This window comes from Dermacentor silvarum, chromosome 1, assembly GCF_013339745.2.
Source record: "Dermacentor silvarum isolate Dsil-2018 chromosome 1, BIME_Dsil_1.4, whole genome shotgun sequence".
NCBI lineage: Eukaryota > Metazoa > Arthropoda > Arachnida > Ixodida > Ixodidae > Dermacentor > Dermacentor silvarum.
Window position 1 is genome coordinate 93,520,956 of NC_051154.1, and position 14,205 is coordinate 93,535,160.

The window sequence follows — 14,205 nt, forward strand, 5'->3', positions numbered from 1 at the left end:
AAGTATTTGTTGTGTGCTTTGGTGTGACATGCTGCTGGCTTCCTTGCACATAGAGCCTAGTTGCATACCATTGTCGACCACTTGAGCCTTTGGGTCTGATTTATATAATGTTGGAATAATTGGGAGCTACCATGTTTTACCTTTGAACATAGACTATCTCACCTTTGCGGCTAATTTGGGTCCACAAATGGGAACTGCCATACCACTCTACATTTTGTAGAGGTATGGTGCAATAAGTAAATTCTCACCTTGCAGTTGAGCGGGAAAGGCGTTACCCCATAAGTGATCTTGACGGCCGCAGCTTGTGGGAACAATTGTCACTTTTTCCACATGATGAGCAATGTGCCAAACATCAGATGTTTTTTTTTCTTGCACAACATAGATGGTGGTAGATATCCTATCATCACTTCTATTGACATTTTCGACACTAAATGGTAACAAGTGTTCCTTGTATGTAGGAAACCTTTAGTTGCACACTCGCTCTGCCACTGTGGGCTAGTGTATGAAGGCTCCATTTATGCAAGGTTTTCCTGTGGTTAAGACAATCATGGAGGCATCTGCAGGTGTTTTATGTAGAGTGTCTGCTTGTATTCACCGTACGAAGCAAAGTCATTAAGGCATTTTTCTCCATTTTCACATTTTTCTTTGCATTTTGCATTTTACTAATGTCTTGCGCACATAATTTTAGGTAAATGGGACCTTCTGGGCACACTAGGTAGCAGGCCTAGCTTGTTCTTTAACAATATAGGAAGATGAAAGTTCAGCTTACCTGGGGTCATTATAGCTACAGTATAGTGCACTTGTAATACAGCTTAGAACTTTACATTGCACATAACAGTAGAAAATTCGGCGCTGTCAACTTGGGAATGCATTTCATGATCACTGCTAATTGCAATGCTGTCGTGCCAACTTACTTGTTACAGTGACAATATAAGCTAGTGGGAAGGAAAAAAATGAGCTGTGGCACTGCGCCACATGTACATATTTGTTTATAGTACGTCCTCATCCCTCCAAACCACAATTGGCAGCTTCAAAAACTGAAGTGGAGTGAAGATCTTCCTTACCACTTTCTACTCGCTCCTCTCGAACGGCTATGCCCGCACACCGCTTGGGCTCATGGTTGGTAGAGCAGGCAAGACAGCAAGGTTTAGGTGGTCACGGGGTGCATGCTGGCCTTTTGACTTTTTCTGGTGTGTCGCATGTAATTGGCATGCCTTTGCAACATGATTTTAGCCTCTTTCCACTCCCACTGGTTAGTCGAACGAGAGAGCTTGCAGATAAACTTCCGGCACCTCCATTTGAAACGTCGCTACGACACTACAAAGTGTCTGTTTCAATGTTTCAGGGATGAAGTCCCATCACTAGTGGCACTATTTGCTAAAACACTTGTGACACTGTATGGTGGGCGTGTGGTCCCTACACACCCTGTGTATAGTGCCAATTGGGCCACCTGCAGGCGCCTCTGGAAGACTTCCGGCACGTTCATTTGAAACGCCACTACGACACTACAAAGTGTCTGTCTGTTTCAGGGAAGCAAGTCCCACCACTAGTGGCACTATTTGCTAAAACACTTGTGACACTGTTTAGGCGTGTGGTCCCTACACACCCTGTGTATAGTGCCAGTTGGGCCACCTGCAGGCGCCTATGGAAAGCTTGCTGCTTCTTGCTGTACTAGGTTTACTGGCTAAAATGACAGTGGCTTGCTGTACTAGGTTTACTGGCTAAAATGACAGTGGCTATGCTTTGCTGCAATATTCTCATTATGGTTTGAAATAACAATTCATGTTCCCCTTGCAGTAAAGGCGTAGCAAGGCCTAGCGAGCGCCTTGCATGTTAGGGGAAAGAAACGGGGCTTAAAAACAGAACAGCAGCAGATGACACAACCGAATGGCGACGTCAGTTGCTGCTGTCCTGTTTATTCTTCAAAAGCAAAAAGCTGTGATAATTTCCTAAGAACTATGCTCATTTTATCATATCATGCAATATGATACAATTCATGCAGGCCTTCAACACTTCAGGTCATATAAGTGAATTAAATTGGTTATCTCCGCTTTAAATTGATACATTTATCAAACACTTGGCATGTGGGAAGAGCACATAATGAGCAGTATGTCGTAGCCAAGCTTAGCTGCAGCAGAGTACGTTGTGTTGACCAAGGCCTTCAAAATAATTTTTTTGTGTGAGTCTGTGATTTGTATCATTTTCTAAATGCCCTCAAAATTGTATGCAGGCACCTTTTTCATAAAGGGGCCCTGAACCACTTTTTATCAAAGTGAAGAAATGCATTTGAAGTTAAAATAGGCTATTTCAGAAATACTTTGCCGCAATAAGTACTTCAAGGCGTTCAGCAGAAGCGGAGTTATTGACTATCAAACGCGCCTTTCGCGGTGCTTCCACTCCTTTTTCAATGCCTTGCACTGTGATGTAACGCTCTGCCTACTTAACATCACCATCACCGGGGTGCGCAGTTCAAATTTCATTTTGCATGTAAACGTAGACGCCACTACTTCGGATTTTGGTGCATCCAACGCGCCAAACGTAAGCTAAATACGGTTGTCCTCCGCAAGCCGCAGTGCGCTTAGCCCGTGGACTTGTCGCGGCACCCTGCAGCGGCTGCGTTGTCTACGTTACATAGCAGACCGCAGATACTTGCAAATGTAGTGCATATGCGCAGCGTTTGCTTCGTGCATGACAGGGCTTGAGTGCGTGCTCGTGCTCATATACTCCAGTCTGGCCATGCTACGTGGTGCGGACCGGCTTTGTCTTGTATCAGCTTGACTGGCGGATAGTAGCCACATCCAACTTCCACATTTTGAAGCGCTATCAATAGCTCAATAAGCGAAGTCTGCCAAGGAGTGGCCAGGAGTGAGTGCGTACTGGCAAGCATGCATGTGGCCTGAACTTAAAGGCCCCTCACCAGGTCTGGCCATTTTGAGCTGACAAGCACAGTGCATACGATGTGTGCTAACGATCGCGTCTGCTAAATATTACATCCCCACTTGTCGGGAAAGAACTTAAATTTTAAACCAAACGCCGTTTGCCCTTCTTGCGGGTGCCACTGCTCTTATTGTCCTCGTTTGCACCGCAATAACTGCCCATTCTGAGCCTTACCTTGCGCTATCTTTTTCTTCCTTAGCTTGCGCAATTCAACAATGCCCTGCAGCTTTGCTCTGTGGTCCCGCAGGTGGCGCTAGCATTAGCGGTCGCTGAGGCCGAGCTGGAGTTTGAGCACCGGGCCCTACATCAAGTATAGTCCGCAGTCAAATCAAATGAAGGCTACTTGCGTCTGGCCGCTTGTATACATTTGTCGTTGAATGTTTTTAGACTGAAGGGGGTCGCGGAGGCAGGGCAGCTTTCAGAACATGCCGCAGTCATCTGATGTCGCGCCTAGAAATTGACAAGCGACGGGCCCTCAAAGAGTAACGTTGAATGTTTTTAGATTGAAGGGGGTCGCGGAGGCAGGGCAGCTTTCAGAACATGCCACAGTCATCTGATGTCGCGCCTAGAAATTGACAAGCGACGGGCCCTCAAAGAGTAACATAGTAAAAGTGTAAAAGATAAGAGTGGCCACTCGAGCCATTTCGCGGCCGAGTTTAAGGTTCCCCGATTGCAGTAGGTGGCCATACGTGTTTCACGATGAGGTGGCTGCGGCCATGGCTACGGCTGCGGCCATGGTGGCCATATCTAGCAGATTGACAGGCGGCACGACCCAGCACGTGCTAAGCCCCGTCAGCTGCACTCCCAGCTGTAGAGTCGACGTCTATCGCGCAAGTGCTCCTACATACATGGCGGTACTGTGACGTCGCTCATAATGACACGTGACTTTGAGAATTATTCAAGGCAATATCAGGTATTTGTTTAATCTGTTGCTTCAATATACAAATTAAAGTTTAGACAAATAATAAGACATAGAAACCTAATGTGTGGGTGTTCTTGTTTTTTGTTTATACCATAGCAAGAGATAGGTACTTCCGTTAAGTCTGCTTGTTCCCACATCGTGCAGTCGCGCGTGCAGCCAATGAAACTCTCATTTTCTACCATGCCAGCACCGCTATCATGTTCTTTCATCCTCTCACACTTGCCTCAGTGCTTGTGATTGTGCCACTGATCAGGTGTTCTCGTGCAAAGCATGCAAAATCGTCCGTTACGTGAAACGACACAAATGTAACAGTTAGTGCGTGAGACCGTTACTGAAAGTGCGCCACTCAGCAAAAATGCTAGACAAAGAGAACAGAAAAGGAGGGGCCCCTGACGTATTCGTCACGCTATCCCCCGGCTCCGGTATGTGAGAACACAGGGAAGTAATTTCGCTTGCGGAGGCTAGGCGTGTCTATGTTGGCGGTTCTGCTCGCCTCGTGTCACAGCGCTTCAAATATTTCTAATAATGAATTAATTTGAAAAATTCTTGCGGTAGAACACTCCTTAGATTGCCCTAAACTTCCAGCGTATAACCAAAATTTGCTATGTGGCCTGGGGAGAGGTCCTTTAACCCTTTGCGGTCCGTCCGACAACTCAATACGGCTGTAGCGGTCTGCTGTTGGGCGGTCCCGACAAGGGTAGTCGGGGGTTAAATTTTGCCGTTTTTCTCACTGCGATTCGTGCGCATTCTTTGTATACATGATGCGCCATCATTTGAGGAATAAATAAACTGTTTTTGAAGTTTACTTCTTTTTACACTAGGGTGCGGCACAATGTTCAGCACGTCTTCTGGTTAACAGAGCGTTCTCACTTGCGTGCAGAACTGCACGTTCGCGCATTCGCTGAGAAGCATGACCACTTTTTCACCGCGTGTGTTTTACGGTGATGCATTTAGTGAAAGCTTCTAGAGGTTTCCATTGTCAATAGCTTTATTTTGAGGCACACACAGCTGCAGAATCATGGTGATAAAGAACAGCAACACCTGCAGCAACACCTGCAGTACCGCCGCGACCTCATCCAACAGGGCCGCGATTTTGTAGCAATTCCTTGTTCGACGATATTCCTTTTAGCACTTTTTGCGCTTTGGCAGTGGTCAGAACAGAGCCCCGGCCACGTTATCAAAGCGATCAGCCGGCCATGAACGATGGATGATAAGAGTGGTATATAATCGAGCGGAAGGCATCGCTACAAAATCGCGGCCCAGCTGGTGGGCGACGTGAGGGCTAGAGCCAAAAAACGGGGCCCGTCTGCGCGGAAGGAGTGCGAGGAAAGGCTAGATGGGAGGAGCCATTTCATCTACAAGCTCCTAGGTCGAAATAGCAAGGACTGTGCTGTTTGTAGCGATCTAAAAACAAACGGAGGCAGGAGGGAAACTGTGTTTTTCTGCACAACCTGCAGTAACAACCCTGGCCTTCACCCAGGAGAATGCTTCGAGCGGTATCACACGCTGCTCAAATATCGGTAGAGGAATTGCCTGCAGAATGCAAGAGAAAAAATAAATATCCTTGAGTTTTTCTTCCACAGTTTGTGGTTTTCTTCGTGGTGCCACAAACAGGCAAAATTGTTTCGGACCAGGACAGCCGGAAAGTGGGTAAAAGTTTCGGACCGCAAAGGGTTAAGTTTCGTGTGGTTCGAGGCTAGTTGAGCGTTCAAAACAAGTCGAAATTGGTGAGACCCGACGGCTACGACACCGATAAGCAGGGTGGCCAAACATAATTCCAACGAGGGTGGTTGCGGCCAAGTGTGAGTAGATGAGAGTTGGCTTCTTTGGGAAGTACGTAATTATTATTGCAATCGGAAGCAGATTTTTGCTTACGCCAACGTTTGCTATTGAGAACACAAAAAATCACCTTATACAGTTAAGCTTCTTTTTTACCGGTTCATACGTTCCCGGAAAACGCGGTCTTTCGGTACCAACATTTGTAGATAGCCAAACTGATCGTGAGGAATAATGCCTATGCAGGTGAGAGTGTAGAGGACGTTTACTAAGGTATTTAACCTTTTTTTTTTGTCGCATGATATCGCAAATTCTCGTTCGAAATGACCAAACTATTTTTAAAGACTCCAGTGGCCAACATGTTTACTTGCTCTGAAAGAATAAATTAACTCCTTCTTATGCTGCCCCATGGATTGTGTGCTGCTATCTACCAGAAGCTCGGCAAAGCACTGAGATGAAACCATCTCGTCCATGACGTTGCTAGGTGAAAAGTACCGTCGACAAGCTGAACTCGTCATTAGCCATTTTTACCATGACCGCGTGGACGAATCCAGCTTCTCCTTGGCACGGCAGGGGCAAAAAGAAATGCATAATGACAGCAGAAATCCAGCATTTAGCTTCAGATGTTAAGATAAATTGAAAAGAACACAGGCCACCTGAATTTTCTAGCACAAAGATGCAATTCATCTACATTCTGCCAGCAAATTTTATACTTTTAAGTGTTTGTGAAAGCAGAATCAAATAATGTGACATCATGATCTTGGTCATGTTGGCATGGCAATGACAATTACGTGAAATTTTTATATGCAAAACACTACGTTGCTGCCCCTTGATTCAACCATGCAATATTAATTAGTTCGAAAGCTGTGAGAAGTGTAGGCATTGTGCTCAGATTCACGTGAATGAGCTGAGCCGTTCCAATATGTACGCCTTTTTACGGTTCATCTGTCCTATTCTTTACCTGCTGTGTTCTAAATCTCGCCATAAAATTTATCACGGTAAGTTTTGGTAACTTAATTTCCTGCTATGCTTACCAGCATCTACCATGAATGGGTTTTGGAAAGAATGAAAAAACATGCATTTTGTGAACATATTGTAAAGGAACTTTCTTAAATTCGAAGTCGCTAAAATGCCACCAATACTTTTCTCATGTTGCAAAAAAAAGTGGCCAGTTGCTAAATAGAAAAATTTGTCGCTAAACCAAACACTGATTGCAGTGCTCATTATAGATATAAATTTTGCCGTGAACAGGGGGGGATTCTGCAGCAAGAAGCGGGCGACTGTGCTAGCGTTCCTGAACATTCTGCTGAAAGCAGCCGCAAGGCAGCCTAGAGTTGTACGGTCTGCAGGTGGCGCACTGGGCACATAAAGAATTGCTTCAAGAAGATCCCGGTAGTATGGGGATGGCAGTGCTTCAGTTCTATGTCGAAAGTGATGCAGTTTAGACATGTGAGCATTTGACTGACGAGACAACCATTGCCAGAGTGAAAGACACAGACATCCATATAAGTTATCACAATGACTAGTAGTACACCGAAGCGTAGTCTGGGAAAGTTGTCATCCCAAGAATATTTTTTACATGATTGAGTCCCTCTGAATCTTGTTTTTAACTAAGTCCTTTTAGTGAAACAACAAAACTTAGATGTATTAAAAAAAAAAATTAAAAAAGAAAGCCATGAGTCATTTTTGTACAAAGCAAGAGGAAGTCAACAGAGAGTGCTTTAGCGTATCACAAGTTCACAATATTTTTTCGACTTAAAGCATCCCAGCTATAACACATCAGTTATAAGCAGACTTCTACACGTTACAGAAAAGTAACTGAAGACAATTACGATTACTTCATTAAAAAATGTAATTGATTACTTTGATTTTACATTACTCCGAAGCTTTGTTAACATTGCACAAATAGATAAACGAAAGAAGTACAGTAAACAAAAGGAGCTGGTCTGGCTGTTTCAGTGTGTCCTCTGCAGCCTCGTCATCTTCACTAATAAGTGGTTTTCATCATTCATGTTCGCTAGTTTTCTTGTGAAGACACCAGCAGTGACACTGAAACTCGCTCGATATTTGCGCTGCAGGGAAGGGCGTTGTTGTAACCTACAAACACTTTCAAACAAGATTGTGGTTACTCAGTGCCGCAACGCACGTGTCTTGATCTTCTAAGAAGCACGGTGTGTCATTGTTGCTGGGGCTCAAAGATGCACTCGGTAGCCAATGAAAAGCTGAAAAAAAATAATCTGTAGGCAATTTCCTGGCATCAACGTTCGAAGTGTCAGCTATTAAGCTATAGCAGCACCACTTCAAATCACCTACCAACATTTGGTGTAGCATTAAGATGAGGAAACAAATGCTGAGTGCCCTGGTCTGCCTCTCTGAACACGCACATCAGCGAGGCTGCTGCATGGCACAACCTTGGGCATTCTATTGTAGTAGTTGTCCCGAAATTCAAATGCTCAGTTCAGTTGCCTGTTGCAGCTTATCTCGTCAATAAAGTAACTGGGCACATGTAAATGGTTACAAAAAAAAAAAAGCACCCTATTTGATTATAAGACAGTCACGATTATAAGGTGAGGTTGTAGTTGGTGGACCCAATTAAAAAAAAAAGAAAACTTTATTCTCACTAATAGGTCATAGAGAGTAGCCAATGGATTATTCAGACTCTGCGGTGATATCTCGAAGTACCGAATGACTAACACAGACAAAATGCAAAATGGCAACCATGAAATATGGGGGAAGAGAGCTACAACAGGCCGAGTGTGGGTTATATGCAAATTTTGCCTTTAGGTGTGGCTCGCGAAAGCGCCCATTTCACTTTATAGTGTGGCTTATCAGCATTGCGGCACGCGCTGCCGAAAAGTCACACCTCAAGGCAAAATTCGCGTATAAGGTGCGTAACTTTGAGGCTAAGAATTCAGGTAAAAAACCTCACCTTATATTCGAATAAATACGATAATTGAATTACAGTGAGCGTTACCAAGTAAGAAAAGTAATTGATCAGTTACAACACTGCAGAAAAATATAATTGATTACACGTATTTTGTTACGTACAAGTCTGGTTGTAACAAAATTTTTTTGATGTTTCAATATTGTTATAAGTGGACTCGGCTGCGCCACTTTGTAGCAATTGTTAGCGAAGTGCGAGCACTTGTGTGTCTCATAACACAAAGAGCCTAGTTTTTAAATTTCAATTGGATGAAGAGGCTTTTGACACACTGTTGCATCTCTTGCAGGCGAGAACATGCAACTGCAGCTGCTTTCATGCCGCAGCCAGATTGAGGTGTACACACTAACTGCATCACATGGAACTTGCTCTGGGTTTTCAGTTCTCTATCTAACACTGGTGTGGGCCATGGAAGTGTCACGCAGCACGTTGCTTTACAGTTGATAGTCTTTTGGAGAGAAGCTCGTCAAAATACTGCATTGGTGTCATCACGAAGTTTGTGTCCAGCACCTTGGGGTTTGTCTCGGTGCACTTCATGTGTACGCATATGCATACCGCACATGCTGCCCCACACTACCTTGAGCATATTTTGCACCTTTAGTGCACTCAAAATTTCACACTTCATGTTTACATTAGTGCAGGGAGCTTTCTCTACTTCCAAATCAGTACATGGGCGCTATAACACTGCATCCACATTTCACCTGCAAAATCACCATAGTTCTTACTTTGTGCAACTTCGCGCACGGCGCAATGTCCAGGACCACGTCTGAGGACGACGTCACCTTTGGGCAGCACGCTTCTGGTGAACTAGACTCCAGCAGTTCCAGCTCCGAGCTTACGTGCCAGCAACGATGACTGAGGTAGAATTCGAAGCTAAAATAAGTTTTTCAAGGTTATTGCATATGGCAGGGCAAACTTGTGTTTTGCAAGACAGATAGTTAAGTGTTTATAATCTTGGCACATGTTTATCGGCTTTCCTGACGAATTCATGCTTCAAATTTAAGAAAAACAAAGTGCTGCCCTTTAATGAGAATATACACTAGTAATTGTGCTACACCTGATAATTGGTCCAGTCAAATAATTGAATATGTGTCAAATTCTTAAATCAGATATGAACCTATTGGCAAGAAATATTTGATTTGTACTGAAAATTGGGAGTATTTGCAGTCTAGTGTAAGTTCATAAACTGCTTTCATTTTAAACTTTATTCAGCGTGATCTGGCATACTTTGGAGTCGTTAACTAAATATGACTGCAAGTACCAAGTTGAATCACAAAAATGTGCCTTGTAGCATGTGACATCTCATAGACAGAACCAAATACTTGTTCTAGCTGGTTTGACTGCAGGTTCTGTTAAAGCAGTCACCAAGTCTCAGTAGACAGTAATACTTTTCCTTGGGCTAGTGTAGTAAGACATACTTGTAGTGGAAAATAGCACAAAAGGAGAGAACAAGGACAAACAAGAACAATCACAAGGGAGAGAACAAGGACAAACAAGTAATTCTCACTGGATGTTTTCAGAATATTGGGCTATCAGTTATGATTAAGCTTCATTCAAGACAAGGATTTAGTGGTGTTTGATGGTGACAATTGGTTTTACTTCTTCATCTACAGATTATCTGGGCACATTTTTCTTGATGGTTGCAGTTTAGTGCTTTTCTATCTTCAAAGCCTTCGCACCATGAAGTGAATGTTTTGCTAAGTGCTCTGTATTATGAAGTTTTCATTCAAACAAAATGTTCTCTTTCTGGCCCTTTAAATCGGCTAGCTAGGTGCACTTACCTTTTTGTTTTGTGAACAGTGCACAAGCTGGCTATCACTATACTTGTGCCACATGGGCACAGAAACCTGCAACTTGCTAATGGCTTAAATTTTAATGCCATTTGCATGATGCCTCGCGGACGAACCTAATGTCATTTGCCTTAATGTCATTTGTTATCTAATGCGTTAAACAGAACTCATTTGGCTGAGAATATGTGCTCTCAACGTCATAGCTTGTTCAGTGCAGTATAATTGAAGTATTTGAAACAGCCTCTATCATGTAAATAATAATTTATACATAACGTTCAGCTACAACACTTCTATGAGGTGTTGTACTCGGTTAACTCTTTCAGATTGCCATTAGAATGGCTTCGACTGGCCAGGCGCAATTTTGCTTTTGGGCTTTGAATTTGACATGCAATTGCCGAGGTTGCTTTGTTTGGTTGCAGTGTTGTAAAAGACAAACTCAAGACAATGGCAACATAGTATGCTTGTTTTTAGATTTCACTAGTCATGAAGGCAAATTAAACTTGTGAATACATATTCATTTTTATTTAGTTCCTTAAAAACTGTCACTCAGAAGATGATGTCATCGACATAGTCGTGTGAAATGTAATTAAATTTGGACATGGGACAGCTCTGCTGAAAAAAAAATGTCATTAGAGAACTGTGAAGCATTAAGTAATGAATGCCCGTTTTTTGTGGTATTAGTCTCTTTAATATTTTTTTTTTCTAAATGCAGAAGAATAGCTACATTAAAGACATTTAGCTGCAAGCAGTCGACTTGTATTTTAAGAAGCACTTATATTTTTGTGTTGGCAATTAAGCTGTAAAATAAATTTAGTTACTATTTATCTAAACGACAAAATGTAGTGATGGCTACGTCATATCATATGGCTGGTTACAAAATACAGTTCATGCAAATGTTGGACCTCTTTCATTTTTGATTTCTTTCTTTTTTAAGTGTGTGTGAGCCATGAAGGAAGATACTTGGAGGAAAAACCTCCTGCTGCCACATAGTCATGAATAAGCCATGCACCGCGCTCTGTGGACCAAAACGCCATCTGTTGCAAGCAGTTAGCAACCTTCTGAAATTTAGATGTATGCTAAAATCCTGGGGGATCAAAATTAATGCGGAGTCCTCACTACAATGTGCCTCATAATCAGTGGTTTTCGCATATAAAACCCCAGAATAAAAAAATTTTTAGCAACCGTCTGAGCTGCACTGTGCTCATTTAGATACCACTGGCATGCACTCGTGCAGTCTTGGAGGCCGTGGTTGTACTGCTCATAGACACTGAGCAAGAAAAGCTCCATGACTGCAGTGCAAAAGCACATGTGAGTAACTGACTGAGTGAGCAGATGGTGTTAAGTAGGATGGCTCCAATGACATTACAATGCTTGGGTTAACCGATGTCTCTCTCGTCATGCATGTGTTTACATTGTCAGTTGCACTGGTGTGAGCGGGAAGATTCCACTCCTAAAAGTATCTTGCTCTATAGTGTGAGCTTCCTATTCCTGAGCTGCAGACATGGTATTTGATCAACAGGACACACAGTATGGATGCATCTTCATTTCATTTCAGTCGAATTGCATATAACACGAAGTTGAAAATTTGGCCACGGAGTTATTCTAATGCTTGAAATTCTTTGAAATATTGTAGAACCTCGTTCATACGGTGTGGGAGAAAAAAAAGGAAGATGCTAGAAAATAACGTACCAGCCGAGAAAACATACGATCTGAGGTCACTAAAAAATTTGGCAAACTCAACTGTAGTCTACTGCTATTTAAGACAAATTGTTGCAGCGCAAGAAACCAATGCGCACTGATCTGGTGGGGCCCAGCGGTCTGAGACCAGGGGCGGGAATCCTGCGACAAATTGTGCCGGAAGTAGAAAAATGACGGAAATTGCTCAACTCTGCACCAAAACAGCTTTGGCTCTGGCAGGTGTCAGCACATTTGGCGTTGTATGGTTGGTCTCGAACATCTTGTAAAAGCAGCTATTGTATTCTGTCTGCCAGTGGGTGCCAACAGCCGCACCCAATTAGGCCCCCTGAGTAAAAGCAAAGGTAGCGACATTATTTTATCTTGCCACTCGAGCTGGCGACTAAGGGCAGGTGAGGGGATCCGGGTCTTATCCGCGACTCCCTGTTGGTGGAGCAGAGTCGTGCGGTTGTGCTGGTGCCATTTCTGGGGAAGTGAGCGTCCGCGCACTGCTGTGTTGGCACTGATGGCCACACCTTCTGTTTTCTTTTCTTCTCTCGTTTTTACTCATGGTGAAGCCATGACTGTTGTTGATCGCAGATTTCAGCAATCGTGGACCCTGATATGGCAGCAATTGCACTGCTGCAAAGCATGATCACCTCGATCAAAAGGGCAAACTGAGGGTGTGAGTGGCGAGAGAAGGTGTGTGCAGTGAGAGGAATCTGAGAAGAGGAGGACCAGAGAGGAGGAATGTCGCTACTTTTAGTTCAATCAGTGGGGCTTACACCCAATCACTCAATGCGAACTTCAGATATCACGGTGCTTCTAGTGAGTCTAGTTAGTTGCAAAGCGAAGTCAGTCACATGCAGAGAGAGGAAAGTTTAATGATATCAAATGCAGAGAGGTCTGCCTAGGTGCATTGATGATAAGTGGTTCTTGAGGAAAGGGAAAGGTTGACGCTATCTTCTGCAGCCCTTGAGGGAGCACGGCTCCCTCTAGCCAGCTACTCTGTGCTGGGGGAAGGGGAAGAGGGAAAGAGAGAGGGAAGAAAGAAGGGGCATGATGGGTGACGATGATGACAGAAGGAGAATGTAAAGCATATTACAAGCAATTAGGTCTACTCAAAGCTTACAGTCCAGACCCGTACCTTCTAAAAAGTGACATGCAGAATCTTGGTTTGAGCTAGTTAGCACTGTTAAATCTCAGAAATGTCTGAATAAACCACTATAGTGTTTGTTAACATTAGCTTCTTCACAATTTCAGTTGAAAAACACTTCCAGTCAAACACCAGCACGTAGTACAAAAATAGTATGAAAAAGCCTTTAGGCTGCTTTTCAACAATTCTTTAATGCTGCAGAATGCAAGGTGTTGTGACTGTTGCTTCGCTTAATCATCATAATGCTTTAAACTAAAATTTGCATGCTCCAGACTCCTCCAAAATAAGAATTTGTCTGCTTCAATCTGCTCCAGAATAAAGTTGTCTGCTCCAAGCTTCAAAAAGTGTTACAAAATTACTTTGAACATTCCCACTCACGCAAGACGGACGTTGTCCTTTTTGCAGCTTCAGCAAGCTTACATTTGGCTCCTCGAATTCAGCCTGGGTCAGCAGCCTCTTCTAGTGGAGCATTTTGGCGAGAAGTTTTGGTACCCACTCAGCGAGAATCGTTCAGCACGAGATGCTGACAAGGTGTGCCAAGCTGGTGGTACTCGAGCGACCCGAAACACACGTCGTTTAAGACTGTGATGGGAAACCAAAACGAAATTGAGCTGGATGGCAATGCCGGAATATGATGCCAGGATGCCACCAGAGCGGAACATGACCCTCACTTTGTACTAACCGAAGCAGGGAGCGCAAGTGCAAGCCTATTAGATGTGTGCAGTGCACTTGCTACGCCACACGAGCTGTGAAACAAGTGAAGATGCTTATCGCAGTGCGTTAATGGTGATAGCTGTGACTGGCGATGAGTGACCCGAGAGGAGATTTACTGGTACCAGAATAAGAAACTCGGTGCGTGGCGGCATTTTCATGTGATACGAACAGGTGAGTATTGCAGGAAAGCTGCTGTTGCATTCACCTACTGTTCTCGATCGTGCCTGCCTCGCACCTTTTCTTGTTTTCATGGGACGTAGCGGTCGGAAAACGTGTTATACGGTCGTAGTTTGGC

The 14,205-nt window shown here is 43.7% G+C and overlaps 1 protein-coding gene and 1 long non-coding RNA gene across 4 annotated transcripts in view; both read left to right on the forward strand.

Annotated features, from left to right (window-relative positions):
- Positions 1–14,205, forward strand: part of LOC119432574 (RNA-binding protein 39-like) — a 104,064-nt gene that overhangs the window by 7,558 nt on the left and 82,301 nt on the right. The gene's annotated exons all lie outside the window — the stretch shown is intronic.
- LOC125946925 (uncharacterized) lies at positions 5–5,928 on the forward strand. The gene is made up of 2 exons (XR_007467998.1): positions 5–1,675; positions 1,713–5,928. It is a non-coding gene; the product is annotated as an uncharacterized LOC125946925 (long non-coding RNA).